We start from the raw sequence: 26,731 nt of genomic DNA, 5'->3' as shown, positions 1-26,731 counted from the left end.
GGGGGGCTTTACTGCCTGATTGCGCAGTGCAGCTCCTCGCAGCAGGCATTCGTCTCCAACTCCACTTTGCTATTAACCCCATTCTACCAATAGTTGGGGAACAGCAAAGGAAAGGGAATTCTCGCAAGCATGGTGAATAACTTAAATAAGCACCTCCTGGCACCACCAAAAGCGGCATCAGTGAGAGGTAGGATGTGGCAAAGACATGCCTCATGGGGCTAACAGAAATAAGACCTCCGAGCTGGGGCACTGCTGCAACCATCAGCCAGGACGCCCAGGGAAAAGGTACATATCTTTTCCAAGACATTGCCCTGTGCTTACCGTGAACTTGTCATACAGCTGGGTGGTCAGGAGAGGGTTCGGGAGCTCCCTGAAGTACATCTTACATACGGAGCTCACGCTGTGAATGTCACGGACGCTAAGCTCGGGAAGCTGCTCTGAATCAAATTCATGGCTGCAGAGAAGGACACAGAATTGGGCAGGGGGCATTGAGAAAGACGAAAACAAGTCCAAAGCCACACAAAATACAGTCAAGAAAAGGAAGGGGTTCCTCGGAGTGCCCGAAGCATGGCACGTGCCCCTACTGACAGCTGTGTCAGTCGCAGCACTCTTACCGTAGTCGCTGGATCTTGGACGTAACGCCGGACAGGCGGTATATCCCCTGCACTACGCCATTCTGCTCGATGAATTCAGAGCAGCTCTGGAGGACCTGGGGGACTACAGAACAAGAGCCAGTGGTTAGCTGAGCTTCTTACTCAAGTCCTGGTTCAGGCCGTGCTCTTCTCACATCCCATCCACTAAGCCCAGCCAGGCTACTGCTTGCTTCCTCCTTAGAGGAGAAAGCTGGCAGAGACAACTGTTAGGAAACTGCACAGAGATGTGTTCTTGGCTTTCCAGAAATGCCACGACCTATCAACAGCCTGCAGAAAGTAATTCTGGCAAAGCCACAGACACTGCAAGTCCCATCACAGCTCTCCTGGGAATCTAAAGACCAGAATAGCTAGGAAAAGGATGCAGGATGCTCTCTGTTGCCAGAAGGCTTCCTACACTTTCAGGCCAAAACAATTGCTGGATATGATCTCCTTTTCATCTATAGATGCCCAACGGAGGAAGATCTCAGGAATGGGCTGTTCCTTACCATCACGGCCAGAGTGGAGAAGGTGCTCCCCCAGGTCACACCCAAACACCCCTTCCTTCTCTGGCTCCGGCTGCCTCGCTCTCTGGGGCCGGGCCTTCACCAGGGATCGAAGGAAGGGGAGGAACTTGCCCCGTTTCTTCGGCACTGCGCAACAAAACAAAGAAATCAGTTCATTTCAGGCTTGGATTGGTTGGATGAACTTAACACATTCGATAGAGCACAGAACAATGGGAAGAACATTCCCAACAAGGACACTCAATAACAGATTTTCCCCATCCCTGCAAGTGCCCAAGGCCAGGTTGGAAGGGGCCCTGGACAGCCTGCTCTCGTTTCCTACTAAATGTGCAGGCTGGCGACCCAGACTGCGGCAGGGGCTTTGGAGCCTGAGTATCCTTTAGGCCCCTTCCAGTCCCAAGCCATTCGAGGAGGATTCTGTGACTTCCCCAAGCCCAATAACATACACAGTGGGATTGGGCCAGATGTCTGCATGTTGTGATGGAGCTTAATGCAGTCTTCTTGCTAATCTTGCTCAACTCGGGCATTAACGAAACCCCTGAATGCCACGTTCTGACCCCATTTTACTAACTCGCATTATCAAATGTAACATGTGTACCTGGCTTTCGCAATGAATTGACCAGGGACTCAGGAACTGTTCCGCTAATGAGTTCCACGCACTCACTAGGGAAAGATCCAACCTGTAACAAGAACAAAAAGACAGGTGGGCATTAGCCCAAGCCCAGAGCCAAAGGGAAGGTTCTCTGACACCGACACAGGGCAACCATTTGTGTCCAGAAGCCCTCCTGTGCAGGCAGAGCAACTCCAATCTGAGATTCCTGACTCTACTGAAGTTGCGCTCTCTTGATGGAAGCATGTGCATACCTGAAAGCCACGCTTGCCTCTCCACCAGGGGCTCAGCTCCTTTGGTGGCATATCAGTGATGCACACCACGTCTCCCACCTGCAAGAGATTGAAACGTCAACCCCAGCTTCAGCACAGCTGTGAGAAAAATGCAGCTCAAATAACTGCCTTCTTTTTCACCGCAGAATATCCTAAAGCTTGACAGCAATTGCACCAATGCAGCCCCAAAGGCAGTTTCCATTCTAAAATTGAACTTGGAGGTACAAGAGTTACACAACATACACAATAGAGCTGTGCAGTAGGAAATGGGTCTCAAAAGCAGCAGGCTCTCTGCCGAAGGCTATGGAAGAGCTGCACTTTAATCATGGGCATCAATTAGCAGAGCTTTCTGAACACATCTGCACACTTCACACCGGGTCTGCTCTTGCTCAGAGACCAGGCTCCCACACTGGGCAGGATCTGCTTGATCAGAAGGTTCAATGCCCAATCCAACCATATTGGAGAGATGGCTGAACTCCTCCCAACCCAGCACAAGTCTAAGCTGGAACCAAACCCTCGAAGCTTAACCTCACAAGACATTCTGATGGTGCCTGAGACTATTCCTGAGGCATTCACAACCTGTACTCTCCAGTGCATGACAACAAGGAAAGCCTGTAACTGCTTACCTCCAGGGAGACTTCATCCGGCGCCTGGGCGACGTAGCTCTTAATAACATGGGCCGCTGCAATTGCTGGTACGTTGAGAGATGATACAGCACGCTCCAGCTGCGGCTTCCACATGTTATAGGCCTGCAAACAGAGCAAAGTCCATGGTCAGGAGCTGAGGGCAAACGAGGAGGATTTCAAGATGAGGAGCACATCTGCAGAGAAAGCTGCAGGAAAGGCGCTCCGTCCTTATCAGGAGCACTTCAGAAGGAGCTGCACGTCTCATGACAGTAGTTTCTCTTCCTGCTGTGCAGCGGGTTCGGCAGGCCATGCAAAGATGCATCTCTCTCTACACAGACTAATCTGCAATGGCACTGGCACGGGCAGGTGGCCTGTCCGCCTTTGGCCCACTCTATCCAGAAGGAGAGTACACCTGCGGCTCCCTCTGCTGGCTCAACACAAGAAACAAAGACAAGCCAGAGCTTCATACTGTACCTCCGTCACCCCAACCTCAGGCCCATCGCAGATCTTGCTGCACGCAACGCCCATCACCACAGGTGTGACCAGCTGGAACAGAGCAAAAACACGCTTCTGTTTTCTCTATTCACACAGCACAGTATGGAGAGACTTCTTCAGAACTACCCTTGCATACTCTGCGGCATAGGCAAGTGTTGGAGAAACTACCCCTTGCTTCAGTCTATTCCAACGTGACAGCCTATTAGGCAGTGTTGTACAAGTTGCTATCGCTCTGCCAGCAAATGGGGACTCTGGCACAGAGCAGCAGATGCATTCGCCCAGAGCGCTCTGACAGTGCGATAGCAGGGCATTAGACAGCACCCTTCTGAGGGCTAAGCTGGAGGACAGTGAAGAAACCCACGGCATGCAAAACGATGTGGGGGGACAAAACATGGCACGTACCTGGCAACAAGATCACCTCAAACTATCTGCAGCAGTTCCTTGTCACTTTGCTCAGATGTTCTGAGAGCAAAAGCTGCACCGAGGCAGTGGGCGGAGGGTGGGCAGAGAAGAGAGAAAGAGCAGGTCAGTGAGCAGGGCTAAGACAGCCATGGAATAACACACACAGCACAACCGTCCCATCCACTTGCTGCAAGACATGCTGAGTCTCAGGCTACGTGATGCCTGTCTGCCCAGCAACTTTATGATGCTTCCACAATTGAGCAAAGAAGACAACGGAAGAAGCATGGGACGGGTGCCACCTTTACAGACACCCTCTTTGCAACGTGTGTACCGGGTGAAAACTACGTCTGGTGGTCAAGAGTAAGCAATACGGTGCTGTGAGCCCCGACAGCCACCAGTTCTCAATACCTCACTGCCCACCCGTCCATCCCATGCTGGTTCAGCTTACCTACAAGCTGCTGCGCAAAAACTTCTGAAGAAAAGGCACTAAACGCACAAGAAGAACAAGCCAACCAACCACTCCGAACTCCTGCTCACCCACAAAGGAACACGGAATGCACCGCTCCTCCCCTCATTCCAGCCGCTTATGACATCACCAAGGGCCACCAGCCTGGTCCACCATGACCCCCACAAGGGGGGGAGGCAAGACCACATGGTCACATCTGATTCCAACATGGCACCACAACATTCCAGAACTCAGTGTGGGCTTGCAATTCTATCCTGGTGTGGCAGTGCAATGGGAGGTGTTTGGGCACAGCTGAATAAGTGACAGACACCGCAGGACTCCAAAGGAGGGTGCCAGATTAACTCTCAGCATTCTTTTGCAGGGCTCTTTGAGGTGCTTCGAACCAATTTCAATGCCTAGGTCAATTCTAGAAAGTCCAGCTGACAAATGCTCACTTTGTCTGGGTAACGCCTCTATGCATCATGAATGAAAAAGAAAATAAAATGGGCACGTGACCCTATGATACTTATCTCTCTGCTCTTGTTGTCAGCCAGGCACCTAAGATGAGCACTACGTGTCCCTGCTCCTGACTGAAGATTCCCCCAAGTCTGTGTTCCACTCTGCTCCACCTCAGGGTCTAAAAGAAACACAGACAGAGATAATGAGAAGATCTTTTGTGCAGACGAAAGCGCAGGCTGCACGCGTATTCTCTTTAGCAAGAAATACTACTTGAGAATCCAAAGATAGTTTTTTGAGAGGTAGTATGAAAGGTGAACAGAAAGTAAATTGATTCATTAAAATTACCTAGTTAATCCTCTCCCCGTGAAAAAGGAAGCCACCTGGGCACTGTATGCAGCAGTTCTGAGAACACCTTGCACCACAAATTGCGGCACATACATTTTTTTTCCCACAGGCCCCTCTCTTCTGTCATTTGTGTCAGATTCACTCAGGTTAAAATACGTGGATCAGAACTGCCATTCCGATCTGCTGAGGCAGGATCCCACCGCCAGGACGTCCCCCAGTCCCATTCCGTGTTTTTCCCAGCAAGTGATATCACCTACCCAGACTTCTGCAGGGCCTTCCATACGGTCTCCCATCACAGGGAGAAGCAGGAGAGCTCTCAGGGCTGGAGAAATCAAGGCTGCCTCTAAGATGGTGCTTTCAAACAGCACGAGTACCTGGATGTAGGACCTGAATCACAAGGGTAACATGAAAAAGCCACCAGTCCCCACAGATGTGGCTGTTCACAGAGATAACCACTGCGTGTTTTCCCACAGTGTGATGCTCACCCATCAAAGTGCTCAGCCATCCAAATGCGTCCAGCGTCTGAGCACCCATTTCGAGATGGTTTTCTTAGCATCCAAGCTGAATCTCCCTTGGTACAACCTGAGGCCGTTCCCTCCAGTCCTGTCACTGGTTACATGGGAGAAGAGCAGGAAAACCCCCACCCCCACATAACCTCTCTTCAGGTAATCGTAGAGAATGATAAGGTCTTCCCTGAGCCTCCTCTTAGCCAGACTAAATAATCCCAGTTCCATAAGAAGCTCCCCATAAGACTAGTGCTCTAGACACCTCACAGCTTCAATGGTCTTCTCTGGACACATCTCAGGATTTCATTGTCCTTCTTGCAGTGAGGGGCCCAGAACAGAGCAAAGAACTCAAGGTGAGGGCTCACCAGTTCCGAGTACGGGGGAATGATCGATTCCCGGTTCCTGCTGGCTCAAGTCTTCTGCATTCCAATTCCAATCTAAACCATTCCTGCTGTGGTAGTACCTGAATCCTTATTTGGGACTGGAGCTCAAGAAGTCAGCGCATCAGAAATAACACAACGTGCAACTGGAAGACGTGTCTCAAAGCCCAGAAAATCCAACTCTCTAACCTTGGCGCAACTCACCAACCAAGAGCCAGGCCTTGACAACTTGGCTGATCTGAGCATGCAGGTGGGGGCCAGACAGTGGACCACAAGTGTTCATTTCCACTGCAGGTCCATGTAGAGAACAGCCTCAATCAGCAGGTGTGAATGAATTCATTCACAAGCTGCACAATAAGCCTGTTCTTTATGTGAAAAAACAAACAAACAAACAAAAAACCCACAAAAACAACAACAAAAAAACCCAAAACAAACAAAAAAAAAAACAACATAAAAAACAACAAAAACCACACATAGATTTTTGACCAAAAAAGGTGAGAGTTAATAATGACCAAATAGGTTCCTGTTCCTAGGCCTAATCCTCTCACCCCAACTCCTGGGTGATGCCCACAGGCTTCAAGTCAGGTCTCAAATCCATTGGACTCCCGTCGCAGAACTCTATCAAAAAGGATGTCACACATGTGACACTTGCATACATTTTGCACCAGAAACAGTGATGCCAGCAGGAGCGGAGAGGTGATTGTCCCCCTGTACTCAGCACTGTTGAGGCCACAACTCGAGTTCTGTTTCCAGTTTTGGACCCCTCAGTGCAAGGAAGACACTGAGGCTTTGGAACATGTTCAAAGACAGGCAAGAAAGCTGGCGAGGGGTCTGGAGCACAATTGTGCAATATGAGGAGAGGCTGCAGCACCTGGGAATGCTCAGCCTGGAGAAGAGCTGGCTCAGAGGAGACCTTCTTGCTCTCTATAACTTCCTGAAGGGAGGTTGTAGTGAGCTGGGGGTTAGCCTCTTCTCTCGTGTCATTATTGATAGGACCAGAGGGAATGGTTTCAAGCTGCAGCAGGGGCGATTCTGGTTGGATGTTAGGAAATATTACTTTTCAGAAAGGGGTGGCTAGTCACTGGAATGGACTGCCCAGGAGGTGGTGGAGTCACTGATCCTGGGGGTGTTCAAGGAATGACTGGATGTTGTGTTGAGGGACATGATTTAGTGGAAGCTGTTGGTAACAGGAGAACGGTTGGACTGGATGATCTTTTAGGTCTTTTCCAACCCTGGTGATTCTATGATTCATATGCTAAGAAGCAAGCAGAGGCGCTTTTGTTAAATATTTCAATGGAGAGAAGAGTTGATATCCGCTTCTCCCGACAACAGAAACATGGTACCAGCTTTCCAAGCCCACCCGCCATACAGTAGGCAGACAAAGCACACATAAAGGAGCATGCACATCCCCTCCGGCATAACTTGAGCCCACAACCCACCTTCAGATTTCTGTGGATTTCTAGCGTTTTATACTGATGCAGCCTCGCTACAGCTCCATGGGTGTCACACAAGGACTGCAAGACCTCTTTCTCCGCAAACCCCACCTGCAGGCCTTGGTCAAAGAGGATTGCCACCTGCCCTCCTGAGCAAAAACACTAAGAACGAGAGCAAAGCACACTGGATTTGCCTTGGCCTGGCCTAAGCCCCAGTCCTACCAGACAGACCCTGGGATGAAAATTGCTCCACAAACTGCGGATGGACACCAGCAACCAAGAAGTTGACCGGATCCAGTCCCAAACAATCACCTAGCCTCCCCAGGAAGCTCTTTGCCATCAGCTCCATCATTGCCTTTCCTTCTCACCTCAATCCCAAAGTGGTTTCCACATCTGCCAGCACGTCTTACCTGACACCTCATCACACGGTGCTTCAACAGCACCAAATTTGCTTCCGGGGCCCTCCTTCAACTCACTGTGCTAACACTCATGATTCAAATTACACAGAAATCCTAGCAGAAGTTCTCGGTGAGAACTGCACCTAACATTCCTCCTTCTACAAGCAAACAGGGCCAACACGTGGTCGTAAAAATGCATTCATCAAAGAGAAGCAGAGATGGCACGGCAGGACAGACATACTCGGTGTGCACGTTTGAAGTCATTTGAGAACCTAGTCGTTCTTGCTGCAGGACGCCTGACTTCTGTTAAAAGCTGAACGGTCCCCAGAACACCTGTTTCCATCAGCTGCCACCATCCAAAACAGCCAGCCTTCTTGAGGTCACCTGGCCCAGACATCCCTTTTGCTCTACACTTGATTTCTGCAAGAGAGACAGGAGCTCGGCATGCACACCATCCTTCCAACACCCCATTCCAGCAGCGAGGGATCACAGCACTGGCACAGCTGAAACAAAATGGGTGTGCGAGTTTCCTGTTAGCACTCAGTGTGAACAAATCTACCACTGAGCAACACCGTGAGCCCCCACTCACCTCAGCACAGGTCAACCTGTAACCCCAGCCTTCCCCTATCCATGTGCACACGTACACCCATGCGCCACCCTGCCTGTTTTGCACACCCCCATGCACACACTGCATCTTATGCCCTCCTTTGCATTCACAGACGTGTGCAAACCATCCCTGGGAACATGTATGTGCCTACACCTACCACAAACATCCCTTTGTGTGCACCTGTATGCAACCCAACTCCTCAGCACACCCCTGTGCAAGCACACATTTTTGCCACTGCGTCCACGCACTATCCATGTGCTCACACACACTCACGTGTCTGCTTCCCTTAGAGCAGCCCTGTGTGCACACACACAGACACATGTGTAAAACCTTCCTTTCACTCCCAAAGTGCACGCACACACTGGTACCACAGTGTCCTTGCGCAACTCCAACACTCTGCAAACCCCTGTGCATGCACATATATGTGAATGCTCATCCTTGCACACATACCCACTGACCTGCACACACCTGAGCAAACCCACTGGTTTGGACAAAGGACATCTGAAAATCAAGACAGTAGTTTCAGTCTCCGAGTTTACGCTTAGAGAAGTCTAATCTGGGACAACACAAGTCAGCGCTTAATTTTCTTCATCATCATTGTGAAGATAAATAAAACAATAGCACGTTTTCTCATTGTTTTTAATGTTCTTTTATTTCTACTGTACAATAAAATGTACGTATAAATATATTCAATATAAATTTCTTTTTCTCATGAAACATCTAGACATTTTATGGTTTGAGTAAGAACGGTGTCTGCTTTGTGTTTCTTTCCCATTTACAAAACACATTGCTTTTAGGTTTATGTCAAATTGTTGTGGATGAAATCACATTTATCTGCTTGGTTCATGTAATCTAACTTGGATACATATGACCTAGGAACATGGTCATCCAAGAATGTCTCAGGAATCAATGGGTGTAAGATTTAGCGTGATTGGGCCCTAGAACAGCCTCCCCAGAATTAGCAGTCACAGCACTGGGCTTGCCAAATTTCAGGAAGTATTTTGGACAGTGCTCTCAGACATAGAGTCTGATTTTGGGGTAGTCCTGTGTGGATCCAGGAGATGTACATGATGATCTCCTTCGTTTCCTTCCAAACTGGGATATTCTATGGTTTTATGATGCTAGAAGTATGTATAGTCAACAGTGCAAACCATCTCACATACTCCAATAACAGAGCGTAAGATGATTCTGTCTGTAATAAGCGGGATGAACTTAGGATATATATTCTAAAGTAGGAGCAGTGTTTGGTCATAAGTTATTTCACTTAGAAAATCTGGTAAGACCATACATGCCCCTCCAAAATGTGGGAACTTGCAGTGTTACTTTTGCCATGTTATTTTCACAGGAAAACAAATGGTGACACCCACATTCTGAACCGCTTGCTTACAAATACAAATAAGCCCAACAATTTTTCTTGAAAGAAACACTCTGCTCTTTCAACCTTCAAACAGCAACACCGAAGACTGGCAGCAGGATGATGATAATTCTGCTGCTGTTCTTTGTAAATGAACACTGGAAATTTTCACTTCTAAGCATTTCTTCTTCCAAAACCCCATCCTGTTGATTGAGAATGAGTGTGCCTTTAGTCACTCGGAGAAAGGAGGACAGGAGAGGTCCATGGGAACGATGGGACTCATCCTCTGTTGTTGAGGAGAGGGTGGCTTGGAGCTCGTGCTGCTGCCTGGTGCCTGGGACTGGAGGTCTGACTCCAAGTCCCCCTGCAAGAGGCTTGGCTCCTCCTCAGTGACACAGACTTGGTCCTGCTCAGAGGTGCTGCTGTCAGGGCAGTCTGGCTGTGTTTGGGCTGGGCTGCACTGCGAAGGCATCAGGTCACAGTCCAGGCTGGTGTCTGTGGTTTCTGGCAGGCTCAGGGCATCCCCTTCTGCAGAGCTGGGAGAAATGATTGTTTCAACAATGATGACCTCCTTCTCGCTGTCAAGGCACTCTGGCTGTGATTGAACTGGGCTGCACTGTGAAGGCATCGGGTCACAGTCCAGGCTGGTGTCTGTGGTTTCTGGCAGGCTCAGATCATCTCCTTCTGCAGAGCTGGGAGAAATGATTGTTTGAACAATGATGACCTCCTTCTCGCTGTCAAGGCACTCTGGTTTTGATTGAACTGGGCTGCACTGTGAAGGCATCGGGTCACAGTCCAGGCTGGTGTCTGTGGTTTCTGGCAGGCTCAGATCATCTCCTTCTGCAGAGCTGGGAGAAATGATTGCCTGAACAATGGTGACCTCCTTCTCGCTGTCAAGGCACTCTGGCTGTGATTGAGCTGGGCTGCACTGTGAAGGCATCTGGTCACAGTCCAGGCTGGTGACTGTGGTTTCTGGCAGGCTCAGGGCACCCCCTTCAGCAGAGCTGGGAGAAATGACTGCCTGAACAATGATGACCTCCTTCTCTCCGTCGCTGATGTCACACGGAAGGCTGTCATTTGAATTACAGCGAATTGTGATTCCCATGAGCTCTCCATTTATGGAAACACTCCCTGAGCAATCAGCACTTGGCCTGGCTCTTGTGGGTTCACAAGGGCTGGATTCACCTAGGAAGGAGGGGAGACACAGGGGTTAGCGTCCAACTTTCTCTGCCCATGGACAAAAAGGCTTGGTGCTGCCTGTCAAGTAGGCTTCAAACAGCTTGAGAGCCTCCTTTGAAAAAACAGGGGTCAGCTGAAGATGTCAGGCACGGGCTTGAATGCCAGAAAAAGGTACAAGCCCACCAAAAGCATGAATTCTACCTGTGTTGCTGACAAGCAGTGTTTTGAAAGCTGGATTTGCACCCTTACCTGCCAGCACCACGAGTTCTTCTTCGGAAGGCTTCCTGTCACTGCTCTGCAGTTGGTGTTTTGCCGCAGGGGATGGTCTGCGCAGACATAGGCAGGAACACCAACTGCCAGCTGGTGATTCTTTCTTCTTTCTGGAAGAGCGTGGTCTGGAGAGAAAATAGAGCATGCTGTCAGTTGTGGTGCAGGGTGAGGGAAGAGTTGCACCGAGCCCTTGCCAATAACTGCCCCTTCCTGGCACTGCCTTGTTTCTGCTGAAACACAGCTTAGAAACACGCTCTGTTTCAAACAGCAGAGGATGCTTCCATTCCTACAGCTCAGCCCTGAAGTCCTGCTGGCTACATTCCTATCATCGATGTCAAGCAAGAAGCAGAGTATGTGAGCGAAGGCTCCACAGCTGGACAGGACAGGAGCTGGCAGGCGTAACTGCTTTCTGAGCAACTGTGCGTCCTTAAGGGAGGCTCGAAAGAATCTCTGAGTCATATGCTAACACCTCCTTGGACTCTGCACATTGCCATCTTTAATTTCTAGTGCCAGCAAGTCTGACCAACAGCTTTGCTTAGAGGAGAACTGGAACTGGTTTCAGGCATGTGGCCCTGAAATCTGGAAACCCCAATGTTTCCAGGTACAGCCAGCACAGACCAGGATACACGTCATCGTGGCTTCCTGTATCTCATGACTGCCTGCCCTACGAGGAAGTAAAGGCACCCTTGTGTGGCTCCACTGAGCCCGTCGGGCAACTGTGTGTTAGTTGAATCCTTGGAGATATAATGGACAAAAAGTAAAGCAATAAAGCCCACCTGACCAATAATGATAGAAGCTGGAAAGGGAAGTCCTCTTTACCTTTCAGATGGAAAATCAATAATTGTGTGGAATCTCCCTGGAAATTCTGTGGGATCTTCCTCCACTTCAATCTCACTGCTTCGTTTCACTGCAGGAGAGCTGCTCTGGCCTCTTCTCAGAGCTTGTGCCTCTTGCAGGGTGAGCAGCTTTGCGCAAGGAGGAGACTCCCACACAGACCTGGACCCAGGTACAGAACTCGGTCCTGCAAGGGAAAACCACAGGTAAGAGGGAGGATCAGAAAGTGGCAGCACAGCCATCCCCGTTCTGCATTTTCCTCAGATTTGCTTATCCGAGCCACTGGAAGAAGAGGAGCTCAAAGTAACCGGGTTCTCAGAGATATGCTCGTGGCAAAGGACACAGTCATAATTTAGAGCTGCTCACTGTATCGAAACAGACATTAAAAAAACCAAACCTAGAAAACAGGTCTGGGAACTCAGAAAGCTTTGCTGCCACACTTCAATCATGCTTCACCCCCATTCAAAACATCATAAAGGCAGGGATGGTTTTCTCCATGTAAAGTCTGGCCTCGGACATTCTCAGGATTCGGCAACAGGGTGCCATACTCTCATCTAAGCCCTGAAGCCTCCTGTCCCATTGAAAGTCAAAGCGTATTTGAAAGATCTCAGAGAAGGCCTGGATTGGATCAAGATCAATCTAATGAAGGAAGACACTCACCTGCTCCCTCTCCCATGGCTGACGTGGATTTGGAGCCGAAGAGGCCGTCTGTGTGGCCAATAAGGAATTCCACTACAGCTGTCTGTGTCTGAACTTCCAAGCTGGCAGCTCCTCCACTGGCGCAGGCTGACTGGCTCTGCTGGGATCTGAAGAAAAGGCAGATTTTACAAGTCATTCCTCCAAGACTGTTTCCCCAGGTCTGAATTTATGCAGCCCAAAGCAGTCCAGCTGGGCTCTATAGAGTTCAACAGTGGGCAATCAGCAATGCCACCTACGAAATTCTCCTGGATGAACAAGGACAAAGTAGTACCAGCTAAACAAGAGAGCAGTAACTGTCACCTAGAAATTGTGTCCCTGGGGTTGGGGGAGAGCAGTCCAGGCTCCTCCTCTGCTGCCAGAAACTTCTGACAGCTTTTATAGGAGAAGAGCACATTAGATGAAGAAGAAGGGAAGATTGCTTTCTTTCTGGAGAACAGAACTAAGCGTTGTGCTTAAACAGAAAAAGAAGTTTACCTTAAGAGGTTTGGAGCCCACACTATTGCTAAATTATGAGCGTCCATGTTGGTGACTGAGGAGTTCCCAGCAAGAGACGCCAAATGCCTCATCAGGTACTCAAGTGTCCTGGAAAACAAGAGGGGCAGATGTTCAGAACCAAAAAGCCAATCAATTGACCTGATGCAGCCTTCAGCCGCTTCAGTGTGCAGACGCATGATGTTGCAGGTGTGAGGCAACACCTGGATAGCATCATCGCCCTCTGAAAGGCAGGAGGGCTGAGCTCAGCAGACCGAGCACAGCACTGACCTGTAGTGAGGAGCAGGCAGCTGCTGGATGGCGCCCTTCATTCTCACCATCCTCTCCTCCTCGGTAGCAGCACCGGCAGCGTCCTGGAAAAAGGCAGGAAGGGATTCAGACACCAGTCAGCCTAATTAGCTGCTACAGGTTTGGGAACCGTGGGGACAGCGTGCTGGTGGTCAGCACCGAGGCAGACTTGACGCCTTCCAAGAGGCATCAGGGGAAGACCGCAGCACATAGACTGCGTCATCAAGGCCAAGCAGTGCAAGCTCAGGGGGGCTTTACTGCCTGATTGCGCAGTGCAGCTCCTCGCAGCAGGCATTCGTCTCCAACTCCACTTTGCTATTAACCCCATTCTACCAATAGTTGGGGAACAGCAAAGGAAAGGGAATTCTCGCAAGCATGGTGAATAACTTAAATAAGCACCTCCTGGCACCACCAAAAGCGGCATCAGTGAGAGGTAGGATGTGGCAAAGACATGCCTCATGGGGCTAACAGAAATAAGACCTCCGAGCTGGGGCACTGCTGCAACCATCAGCCAGGACGCCCAGGGAAAAGGTACATATCTTTTCCAAGACATTGCCCTGTGCTTACCGTGAACTTGTCATACAGCTGGGTGGTCAGGAGAGGGTTCGGGAGCTCCCTGAAGTACATCTTACATACGGAGCTCACGCTGTGAATGTCACGGACGCTAAGCTCGGGAAGCTGCTCTGAATCAAATTCATGGCTGCAGAGAAGGACACAGAATTGGGCAGGGGGCATTGAGAAAGACGAAAACAAGTCCAAAGCCACACAAAATACAGTCAAGAAAAGGAAGGGGTTCCTCGGAGTGCCCGAAGCATGGCACGTGCCCCTACTGACAGCTGTGTCAGTCGCAGCACTCTTACCGTAGTCGCTGGATCTTGGACGTAACGCCGGACAGGCGGTATATCCCCTGCACTACGCCATTCTGCTCGATGAATTCAGAGCAGCTCTGGAGGACCTGGGGGACTACAGAACAAGAGCCAGTGGTTAGCTGAGCTTCTTACTCAAGTCCTGGTTCAGGCCGTGCTCTTCTCACATCCCATCCACTAAGCCCAGCCAGGCTACTGCTTGCTTCCTCCTTAGAGGAGAAAGCTGGCAGAGACAACTGTTAGGAAACTGCACAGAGATGTGTTCTTGGCTTTCCAGAAATGCCACGACCTATCAACAGCCTGCAGAAAGTAATTCTGGCAAAGCCACAGACACTGCAAGTCCCATCACAGCTCTCCTGGGAATCTAAAGACCAGAATAGCTAGGAAAAGGATGCAGGATGCTCTCTGTTGCCAGAAGGCTTCCTACACTTTCAGGCCAAAACAATTGCTGGATATGATCTCCTTTTCATCTATAGATGCCCAACGGAGGAAGATCTCAGGAATGGGCTGTTCCTTACCATCACGGCCAGAGCGGAGAAGGTGCTCCCCCAGGTCACACCCAAACACCCCTTCCTTCTCTGGCTCCGGCTGCCTCGCTCTCTGGGGCCGGGCCTTCACCAGGGATCGAAGGAAGGGGAGGAACTTGCCCCGTTTCTTCGGCACTGCGCAACAAAACAAAGAAATCAGTTCATTTCAGGCTTGGATTGGTTGGATGAACTTAACACATTCGATAGAGCACAGAACAATGGGAAGAACATTCCCAACAAGGACACTCAATAACAGATTTTCCCCATCCCTGCAAGTGCCCAAGGCCAGGTTGGAAGGGGCCCTGGACAGCCTGCTCTCGTTTCCTACTAAATGTGCAGGCTGGCGACCCAGACTGCGGCAGGGGCTTTGGAGCCTGAGTATCCTTTAGGCCCCTTCCAGTCCCAAGCCATTTGAGGAGGATTCTGTGACTTCCCCAAGCCCAATAACATACACAGTGGGATTGGGCCAGATGTCTGCATGTTGTGATGGAGCTTAATGCAGTCTTCTTGCTAATCTTGCTCAACTCGGGCATTAACGAAACCCCTGAATGCCACGTTCTGACCCCATTTTACTAACTCGCATTATCAAATGTAACATGTGTACCTGGCTTTCGCAATGAATTGACCAGGGACTCAGGAACTGTTCCGCTAATGAGTTCCACGCACTCACTAGGGAAAGATCCAACCTGTAACAAGAACAAAAAGACAGGTGGGCATTAGCCCAAGCCCAGAGCCAAAGGGAAGGTCCTCTGACACCGACACAGGGCAACCATTTGTGTCCAGAAGCCCTCCTGTGCAGGCAGAGCAACTCCAATCTGAGATTCCTGACTCTACTGAAGTTGCGCTCTCTTGATGGAAGCATGTGCATACCTGAAAGCCACGCTTTCCTCTCCACCAGGGGCTCAGCTCCTTTGGTGGCATATCAGTGATGCACACCACGTCTCCCACCTGCAAGAGATTGAAACGTCAACCCCAGCTTCAGCACAGCTGTGAGAAAAATGCAGCTCAAATAACTGCCTTCTTTTTCACCGCAGAATATCCTAAAGCTTGACAGCAATTGCACCAATGCAGCCCCCAAGGCATTTTCCCTTCTAAAACTGAACTTGGAGGTACAAGAGTTACACAACATACACAATAGAGCTGTGCAGTAGGAAATGGGTCTCAAAAGCAGCAGGCTCTCTGCCGAAGGCTATGGAAGAGCTGCACTTTAATCATGGGCATCAATTAGCAGAGCTTTCTGAACACATCTGCACACTTCACACCAGGTCTGCTCTTGCTCAGAGACCAGGCTCCCACACTGGGCAGGATCTGCTTGATCAGAAGGTTCAATGCCCAATCCAACCATATTGGAGAGATGGCTGAACTCCTCCCAACCCAGCACAAGTCTAAGCTGGAACCAAACCCTCGAAGCTTAACCTCACAAGACATTCTGATGGTGCCTGAGACTATTCCTGAGGCATTCACAACCTGTACTCTCCAATGCATGACAACAAGGAAAGCCTGTAACTGCTTACCTCCAGGGAGACTTCATCCGGCGCCTGGGCGACGTAGCTCTTAATAACATGGGCCGCCGCAATTGCTGGTACATTGAGAGATGATACAGCACGCTCCAGCTGCGGCTTCCACATGTTATAGGCCTGTAAACAGAGCAAAGTCCATGGTCAGGAGCTGAGGGCAAACGAGGAGGATTTCAAGATGAGGAGCACATCTGCAGAGAAAGCTGCAGGAAAGGCGCTCCGTCCTTATCAGGAGCACTTCAGAAGGAGCTGCACGTCTCATGACAGTAGTTTCTCTTCCTGCTGTGCAGCGGGTTCGGCAGGCCATGCAAAGATGCATCTCTCTCTACACAGACTAATCTGCAATGGCACTGGCACGGGCAGGTGGCCTGTCCGCCTTTGGCCCACTCTATCCAGAAGGAGAGTACACCTGCTGCTCCCTCTGCTGGCTCAACACAAGAAACAAAGACAAGCCAGAGCTTCATACTGTACCTCCGTCACCCCAACCTCAGGTCCATCGCTGATCTTGCTGCACGCAACGCCCATCACCACAGGTGTGACCAGCTGGAACAGAGCAAAAACACGCTTCTGTTTTCTCTATTCACACAGCACAGTATGGAGAGACTTCTTCAGAACTACCCTTGAATACCCTGCGGCATAGGCAAGTGTTGGAGAAACTACCCCTTGCTTCAGTCTATTCCAACGTGACAGCCTATTAGGCAGTGTTGTACAAGTTGCTATCGCTCTGCCAGCAAATGGGGACTCTGGCACAGAGCAGCAGATGCATTCGCCCAGAGCGCTCTGACAGTGCGATAGCAGGGCGGCATTAGACAGCACCCTTCTGAGGGCTAAGCTGGAGGACAGTGAAGAAACCCACGGCATGCCAAACGATGTGGGGGGACAAAACATGGCACGTACCTGGCAACAAGATCACCTCAAACTATCTGCAGCAGTTCCTTGTCACTTTGCTCAGATGTTCTGAGAGCAAAAGCTGCACCGAGGCAGTGGGCGGAGGGTGGGCAGAGAAGAGAGATAGAGCAGGTCAGTGAGCAGGGCTAAGACAGCCATGGAATAACACACACAGCACAACCGTCCCATCCACTTGCTGCAAGACATGCTGAGTCTCAGGCTACGTGATGCCTGTCTGCCCAGCAACTTTATGATGCTTCCACAATTGAGCAAAGAAGACAACGGAAGAAGCATGGGACGGGTGCCACCTTTACAGACACCCTCTTTGCAACGTGTGTACCGGGGGAAAACTACGTCTGGTGGTCAAGAGTAAGCAATACGGTGCTGTGAGCCCCGACAGCCACCAGTTCTCAATACCTCACTGCCCACCCGTCCATCCCATGCTGGTTCAGCTTACCTACTAGCTGCTGCGCAAAAACTTCTGAAGAAAAGGCACTAAACGCACAAGAAGAACAAGCCAACCAACCACTCCGAACTCCTGCTCACCCACAAAGGAACACGGAACGCACCGCTCCTCCCCTCATTCCAGCCGCTTATGACATCACCAAGGGCCACCAGCCTGGTCCACCATGACCCCCACAAGGGGGGGAGGCAAGACCACATGGTCACATCTGATTCCAACATGGCACCACAACATTCCAGAACTCAGTGTGGGCTTGCAATTCTATCCTGGTGTGGCAGTGCAATGGGAGGTGTTTGGGCACAGCTGAATAAGTGACAGACACCGCAGGACTCCAAAGGAGGGTGCCAGATTAACTCTCAGCATTCTTTTGCAGGGCTCTTTGAGGTGCTTCGAACCAATTTCAATGCCTAGGTCAATTCTAGAAAGTCCAGCTGACAAATGCTCACTTTGTCTGGGTAACGCCTCTATGCATCATGAATGAAAAAGAAAATAAAATGGGCACGTGACCCTATGATACTTATCTCTCTGCTCTTGTTGTCAGCCAGGCACCTAAGATGAGCACTACGTGTCCCTGCTCCTGACTGAAGATTCCCCCAAGTCTGTGTTCCACTCTGCTCCACCTCAGGGTCTAAAAGAAACACAGACAGAGATAATGAGAAGATTTGAGAGGTAGTATGAAAGGTGAACAGAAAGTAAATTGATTCATTAAAATTACCTAGTTAATCCTCTCCCCGTGAAAAAGGAAGCCACCTGGGCACTGTATGCAGCAGTTCTGAGAACACCTTGCACCACAAATTGCGGCACATACATTTTTTTTCCCACAGGCCCGTCTCTTCTGTCATTTGTGTCAGATTCACTCAGGTTAAAATACGTGGATCAGAACTGCCATTCCGATCTGCTGAGGCAGGATCCCACCGCCAGGACGTCCCCCAGTCCCATTCCGTGTTTTTCCCAGCAAGTGATATCACCTACCCAGACTTCTGCAGGGCCTTCCATACGGTCTCCCATCACAGGGAGAAGCAGGAGAGCTCTCAGGGCTGGAGAAATCAAGGCTGCCTCTAAGATGGTGCTTTCAAACAGCACGAGTACCTGGATGTAGGACTTGAATCACAAGGGTAACATGAAAAAGCCACCAGTCCCCACAGATGTGGCTGTTCACAGAGATAACCACTGCGTGTTTTCCCACAGTGTGATGCTCACCCATCAAAGTGCTCAGCCATCCAAATGCGTCCAGCGTCTGAGCACCCATTTCGAGATGGTTTTCTTAGCATCCAAGCTGAATCTCCCTTGGTACAACCTGAGGCCGTTCCCTCCAGTCCTGTCACTGGTTACATGGGAGAAGAGCAGGAAAACCCCCACCCCCACATAACCTCTCTTCAGGTAATCGTAGAGAATGATAAGGTCTTCCCTGAGCCTCCTCTTAGCCAGACTAAATAATCCCAGTTCCATAAGAAGCTCCCCATAAGACTAGTGCTCTAGACACCTCACAGCTTCAATGGTCTTCTCTGGACACATCTCAGGATTTCATTGTCCTTCTTGCAGTGAGGGGCCCAGAACAGAGCAAAGAACTCAAGGTGAGGGCTCACCAGTTCCGAGTACGGGGGAATGATCGATTCCCGGTTCCTGCTGGCTCAAGTCTTCTGCATTCCAATTCCAATCTAAACCATTCCTGCTGTGGTAGTACCTGAATCCTTATTTGGGACTGGAGCTCAAGAAGTCAGCGCATCAGAAATAACACAACGTGCAACTGGAAGACGTGTCTCAAAGCCCAGAAAATCCAACTCTCTAACCTTGGCGCAACTCACCAACCAAGAGCCAGGCCTTGACAACTTGGCTGATCTGAGCATGCAGGTGGGGGCCAGACAGTGGACCACAAGTGTTCATTTCCACTGCAGGTCCATGTAGAGAACAGCCTCAATCAGCAGGTGTGAATGAATTCATTCACAAGCTGCACAATAAGCCTGTTCTTTATGTGAAAAAACAAACAAACAAACAAAAAACCCACAAAAACAACAACAAAAAAAACCAAAACAAACAAAAAAAAAAACAACATAAAAAACAACAAAAACCACACATAGATTTTTGACCAAAAAAGGTGAGAGTTAATAATGACCAAATAGGTTCCTGTTCCTAGGCCTAATCCTCTCACCCCAACTCCTGGGTGATGCCCACAGGCTTCAAGTCAGGTCTCAAATCCATTGGACTCCCGTCGCAGAACTCTATCAAAAAGGATGTCACACATGTGACACTTGCATACATTTTGCACCAGAAACAGTGATGCCAGCAGGAGCGGAGAGGTGATTGTCCCCCTGTACTCAGCACTGTTGAGGCCACAACTCGAGTTCTGTTTCCAGTTTTGGACCCCTCAGTGCAAGGAAGACACTGAGGCTTTGGAACATGTTCAAAGACAGGCAAGAAAGCTGGCGAGGGGTCTGGAGCACAATTGTGCAATATGAGGAGAGGTGCAGCACCTGGGAATGCTCAGCCTGGAGAAGAGCTGGCTCAGAGGAGACCTTCTTGCTCTCTATAACTTCCTGAAGGGAGGTTGTAGTGAGCTGGGGGTTAGCCTCTTCTCTCGTGTCATTATTGATAGGACCAGAGGGAACGGTTTCAAGCTGCAGCAGGGGCGATTCTGGCTGGATGTTAGGAAATATTACTTTTCAGAAAGGGGTGGCTAGTCACTGGAATGGACTGCCCAGGAGGTGGTGGAGTCACTGATCCTGGGGGTGTTCAAGGAATGACTGGATGTTGTGTTGAGGGACATGATTTAGTGGAAGCTGTTGGTAACAGGAGAACGGTTGGACTGGATGATCTTTTAGGTCTTTTCCAACCCTGGTGATTCTATGATTCTATGATTCATATGCTAAGAAGCAAGCAGAGGCGCTTTTGTTAAATATTTCAATGGAGAGAAGAGTTGATATCCGCTCCTCCCGACAACAGAAACATGGTACCAGCTTTCCAAGCCCACCCGCCATACAGTAGGCAGACAAAGCACACATAAAGGAGCATGCACATCCCCTCCGGCATAACTTGAGCCCACAACCCACCTTCAGATTTCTGTGGATTTCTAGCGTTTTATACTGATGCAGCCTCGCTACAGCTCCATGGTTGTCACACAAGGACTGCAAGACCTCTTTCTCCGCAAACCCCACCTGCAGGCCTTGGTCAAAGAGGATTGCCACCTGCCCTCCTGAGCAAAAACACTAAGAACGAGAGCAAAGCACACTGGATTTGCCTTGGCCTGGCCTAAGCCCCAGTCCTACCAGACAGACCCTGGGATGAAAATTGCTCCACAAACTGCGGATGGACACCAGCAACCAAGAAGTTGACCGGATCCAGTCCCAAACAATCACCTAGCCTCCCCAGGAAGCTCTTTGCCATCAGCTCCATCATTGCCTTTCCTTCTCACCTCAATCCCAAAGTGGTTTCCACATCTGCCAGCACGTCTTACCTGACACCTCATCACACGGTGCTTCAACAGCACCAAATTTGCTTCCGGGGCCCTCCTTCAACTCACTGTGCTAACACTCATGATTCAAATTACACAGAAATCCTAGCAGAAGTTCTCGGTGAGAACTGCACCTAACATTCCTCCTTCTACAAGCAAACAGGGCCAACACGTGGTCGTAAAAATGCATTCATCAAAGAGAAGCAGAGATGGCACGGCAGGACAGACATACTCGGTGTGCACGTTTGAAGTCATTTGAGAACCTAGTCGTTCTTGCTGCAGGACGCCTGACTTCTGTTAAAAGCTGAACGGTCCCCAGAACACCTGTTTCCATCAGCTGCCACCATCCAAAACAGCCAGCCTTCTTGAGGTCACCTGGCCCAGACATCCCTTTTGCTCTACACTTGATTTCTGCAAGAGAGACAGGAGCTCGGCATGCACACCATCCTTCCAACACCCCATTCCAGCAGCGAGGGATCACAGCACTGGCACAGCTGAAACAAAATGGGTGTGCGAGTTTCCTGTTAGCACTCAGTGTGAACAAATCTACCACTGAGCAACACCGTGAGCCCCCACTCACCTCAGCACAGGTCAACCTGTAACCCCAGCCTTCCCCTATCCATGTGCACACGTACACCCATGCGCCACCCTGCCTGTTTTGCACACCCCCATGCACACACTGCATCTTATGCCCTCCTTTGCATTCACAGACGTGTGCAAACCATCCCTGGGAACATGTATGTGCCTACACCTACCACAAACATCCCTTTGTGTGCACCTGTATGCAACCCAACTCCTCAGCACACCCCTGTGCAAGCACACATTTTTGCCACTGCGTCCACGCACTATCCATGTGCTCACACACACTCACGTGTCTGCTTCCCTTAGAGCAGCCCTGTGTGCACACACACAGACACATGTGTAAAACCTTCCTTTCACTCCCAAAGTGCACGCACACACTGGTACCACAGTGTCCTTGCGCAACTCCAACACTCTGCAAACCCCTGTGCATGCACATATATGTGAATGCTCATCCTTGCACACATACCCACTGACCTGCACACACCTGAGCAAACCCACTGGTTTGGACAAAGGACATCTGAAAATCAAGACAGTAGTTTCAGTCTCCGAGTTTACGCTTAGAGAAGTCTAATCTGGGACAACACAAGTCAGCGCTTAATTTTCTTCATCATCATTGTGAAGATAAATAAAATAATAGCACGTTTTCTCATTGTTTTTAATGTTCTTTTATTTCTACTGTACAATAAAATGTACGTATAAATATATTCAATATAAATTTCTTTTTCTCATGAAACATCTAGACATTTTATGGTTTGAGTAAGAACGGTGTCTGCTTTGTGTTTCTTTCCCATTTACAAAACACATTGCTTTTAGGTTTATGTCAAATTGTTGTGGATGAAATCACATTTATCTGCTTGGTTCATGTAATCTAACTTGGATACATATGACCTAGGAACATGGTCATCCAAGAATGTCTCAGGAATCAATGGGTGTAAGATTTAGCGTGATTGGGCCCTAGAACAGCCTCCCCAGAATTAGCAGTCACAGCACTGGGCTTGCCAAATTTCAGGAAGTATTTTGGACAGTGCTCTCAGACATAGAGTCTGATTTTGGGGTAGTCCTGTGTGGATCCAGGAGATGTACATGATGATCTCCTTCGTTTCCTTCCAAACTGGGATATTCTATGGTTTTATGATGCTAGAAGTATGTATAGTCAACAGTGCAAACCATCTCACATACTCCAATAACAGAGCGTAAGATGATTCTGTCTGTAATAAGCGGGATGAACTTAGGATATATATTCTAAAGTAGGAGCAGTGTTTGGTCATAAGTTATTTCACTTAGAAAATCTGGTAAGACCATACATGCCCCTCCAAAATGTGGGAACTTGCAGTGTTACTTTTGCCATGTTATTTTCACAGGAAAACAAATGGTGACACCCACATTCTGAACCGCTTGCTTACAAATACAAATAAGCCCAACAATTTTTCTTGAAAGAAACACTCTGCTCTTTCAACCTTCAAACAGCAACACCGAAGACTGGCAGCAGGATGATGATAATTCTGCTGCTGTTCTTTGTAAATGAACACTGGAAATTTTCACTTCTAAGCATTTCTTCTTCCAAAACCCCATCCTGTTGATTGAGAATGAGTGTGCCTTTAGTCACTCGGAGAAAGGAGGACAGGAGAGGTCCATGGGAACGATGGGACTCATCCTCTGTTGTTGAGGAGAGGGTGGCTTGGAGCTCGTGCTGCTGCCTGGTGCCTGGGACTGGAGGTCTGACTCCAAGTCCCCCTGCAAGAGGCTTGGCTCCTCCTCAGTGACACAGACTTGGTCCTGCTCAGAGGTGCTGCTGTCAGGGCAGTCTGGCTGTGTTTGGGCTGGGCTGCACTGCGAAGGCATCAGGTCACAGTCCAGGCTGGTGTCTGTGGTTTCTGGCAGGCTCAGGGCATCCCCTTCTGCAGAGCTGGGAGAAATGATTGTTTGAACAATGATGACCTCCTTCTCGCTGTCAAGGCACTCTGGCTGTGATTGAACTGGGCTGCACTGTGAAGGCATCGGGTCACAGTCCAGGCTGGTGTCTGTGGTTTCTGGCAGGCTCAGATCATCTCCTTCTGCAGAGCTGGGAGAAATGATTGTTTGAACAATGATGACCTCCTTCTCGCTGTCAAGGCACTCTGGCTGTGATTGAACTGGGCTGCACTGTGAAGGCATCGGGTCACAGTCCAGGCTGGTGTCTGTGGTTTCTGGCAGGCTCAGATCATCTCCTTCTGCAGAGCTGGGAGAAATGATTGCCTGAACAATGATGACCTCCTTCTCGCTGTCAAGGCACTCTGGCTGTGATTGAGCTGGGCTGCACTGCGAAGGCATCTGGTCACAGTCCAGGCTGGTGACTGTGGTTTCTGGCAGGCTCAGGGCACCCCCTTCAGCAGAGCTGGGAGAAATGACTGCCTGAACAATGATGACCTCCTTCTCTCCGTCGCTGATGTCACACGGAAGGCTGTCATTTGAATTACAGCGAATTGTGATTCCCATGAGCTCTCCATTTATGGAAACACTCCCTGAGCAATCAGCACTTGGCCTGGCTCTTGTGGGTTCACAAGGGCTGGATTCACCTAGGAAGGAGGGGAGGAGACACAGGGGTTAGCGTCCAACTTTCTCTGCCCATGGACAAAAAGGCTTGGTGCTGCCTGTCAAGTAGGCTTCAAACAGCTTGAGAGCCTCCTTTGAAAAAACAGGGGTCAGCTGAAGATGTCAGGCACGGGCTTGAATGCCAGAAAAAGGTACAAGCCCACCAAAAGCATGAATTCTACCTGTGTTGCTGACAAGCAGTGTTTTGAAAGCTGGATTTGCACCCTTACCTGCCAGCACCACGAGTTCTTCTTCGGAAGGCTCCCTGTCACTGCTCTGCAGTTGGTGTTTTGCCGCAGGGGATGGTCTACGCAGACATAGGCAGGAACACCAACTGCCAGCTGGTGATTCTTTCTTCTTTCTGGAAGAGCGTGGTCTGGAGAGAAAATAGAGCATGCTGTCAGTTGTGGTGCAGGGTGAGGGAAGAGTTGCACCGAGCCCTTGCCAATAACTGCCCCTTCCTGGCACTGCCTTGTTTCTGCTGAAACACAGCTTAGAAACACGCTCTGTTTCAAACAGCAGAGGATGCTTCCATTCCTACAGCTCAGCCCTGAAGTCCTGCTGGCTACATTCCTATCATCGATGTCAAGCAAGAAGCAGAGTATGTGAGCGAAGGCTCCACAGCTGGACAGGACAGGAGCTGGCAGGCGTAACTGCTTTCTGAGCAACTGTGCGTCCTTAAGGGAGGCTCGAAAGAATCTCTGAGTCATATGCTAACACCTCCTTGGACTCTGCACATTGCCATCTTTAATTTCTAGTGCCAGCAAGTCTGACCAACAGCTTTGCTTAGAGGAGAACTGGAACTGGTTTCAGGCATGTGGCCCTGAAATCTGGAAACCCCAATGTTTCCAGGTACAGCCAGCACAGACCAGGATACACGTCATCGTGGCTTCCTGTATCTCATGACTGCCTGCCCTACGAGGAAGTAAAGGCACCCTTGTGTGGCTCCACTGAGCCCGTCGGGCAACTGTGTGTTAGTTGAATCCTTGGAGATATAATGGACAAAAAGTAAAGCAATAAAGCCCACCTGACCAATAATGATAGAAGCTGGAAAGGGAAGTCCTCTTTACCTTTCAGATGGAAAATCAATAATTGTGTGGAATCTCCCTGGAAATTCTGTGGGATCTTCCTCCACTTCAATCTCACTGCTTCGTTTCACTGCAGGAGAGCTGCTCTGGTCTCTTCTCAGAGCTTGTGCCTCTTGCAGGGTGAGCAGCTTTGCGCAAGGAGGAGACTCCCACACAGACCTGGACCCAGGTACAGAACTCGGCCCTGCAAGGGAAAACCACAGGTAAGAGGGAGGATCAGAAAGTGGCAGCACAGCCATCCCCGTTCTGCATTTTCCTCAGATTTGCTTATCCGAGCCACTGGAAGAAGAGGAGCTCAAAGTAACCGGGTTCTCAGAGATATGCTCGTGGCAAAGGACACAGTCATAATTTAGAGCTGCTCACTGTATCGAAACAGACATTAAAAAAACCAAACCTAGAAAACAGGTCTGGGAACTCAGAAAGCTTTGCTGCCACACTTCAATCATGCTTCACCCCCATTCAAAACATCATAAAGGCAGGGATGGTTTTCTCCATGTAAAGTCTGGCCTCGGACATTCTCAGGATTCGGCAACAGGGTGCCATACTCTCATCTAAGCCCTGAAGCCTCCTGTCCCATTGAAAGTCAAAGCGTATTTGAAAGATCTCAGAGAAGGCCTGGATTGGATCAAGATCAATCTAATGAAGGAAGACACTCACCTGCTCCCTCTCCCATGGCTGACGTGGATTTGGAGCCGAAGAGGCCGTCTGTGTGGCCAATAAGGAATTCCACTACAGCTGTCTGTGTCTGAACTTCCAAGCTGGCAGCTCCTCCACTGGCGCAGGCTGACTGGCTCTGCTGGGATCTGAAGAAAAGGCAGATTTTACAAGTCATTCCTCCAAGACTGTTTCCCCAGGTCTGAATTTATGCAGCCCAAAGCAGTCCAGCTGGGCTCTATAGAGTTCAACAGTGGGCAATCAGCAATGCCACCTACGAAATTCTCCTGGATGAACAAGGACAAAGTAGTACCAGCTAAACAAGAGAGCAGTAACTGTCACCTAGAAATTGTGTCCCTGGGGTTGGGGGAGAGCAGTCCAGGCTCCTCCTCTGCTGCCAGAAACTTCTGACAGCTTTTATAGGAGAAGAGCACATTAGATGAAGAAGAAGGGAAGATTGCTTTCTTTCTGGAGAACAGAACTAAGCGTTGTGCTTAAACAGAAAAAGAAGTTTACCTTAAGAGGTTTGGAGCCCACACTATTGCTAAATTATGAGCGTCCATGTTGGTGACTGAGGAGTTCCCAGCAAGAGACGCCAAATGCCTCATCAGGTACTCAAGTGTCCTGGAAAACAAGAGGGGCAGATGTTCAGAACCAAAAAGCCAATCAATTGACCTGATGCAGCCTTCAGCCGCTTCAGTGTGCAGACGCATGATGTTGCAGGTGTGAGGCAACACCTGGATAGCATCATCGCCCTCTGAAAGGCAGGAGGGCTGAGCTCAGCAGACCGAGCACAGCACTGACCTGTAGTGAGGAGCAGGCAGCTGCTGGATGGCGCCCTTCATTCTCACCATCCTCTCCTCCTCGGTAGCAGCACCGG

Source organism: Coturnix japonica, unplaced genomic scaffold (genome assembly GCF_054131305.1).
Source record: "Coturnix japonica strain WE unplaced genomic scaffold, WE-NBRP24 Scf047, whole genome shotgun sequence".
Taxonomy (NCBI): domain Eukaryota; kingdom Metazoa; phylum Chordata; class Aves; order Galliformes; family Phasianidae; genus Coturnix; species Coturnix japonica.
The sequence above is the reverse complement of the archived record's forward strand: the minus strand, read 5'-3'. Positions refer to the sequence as shown.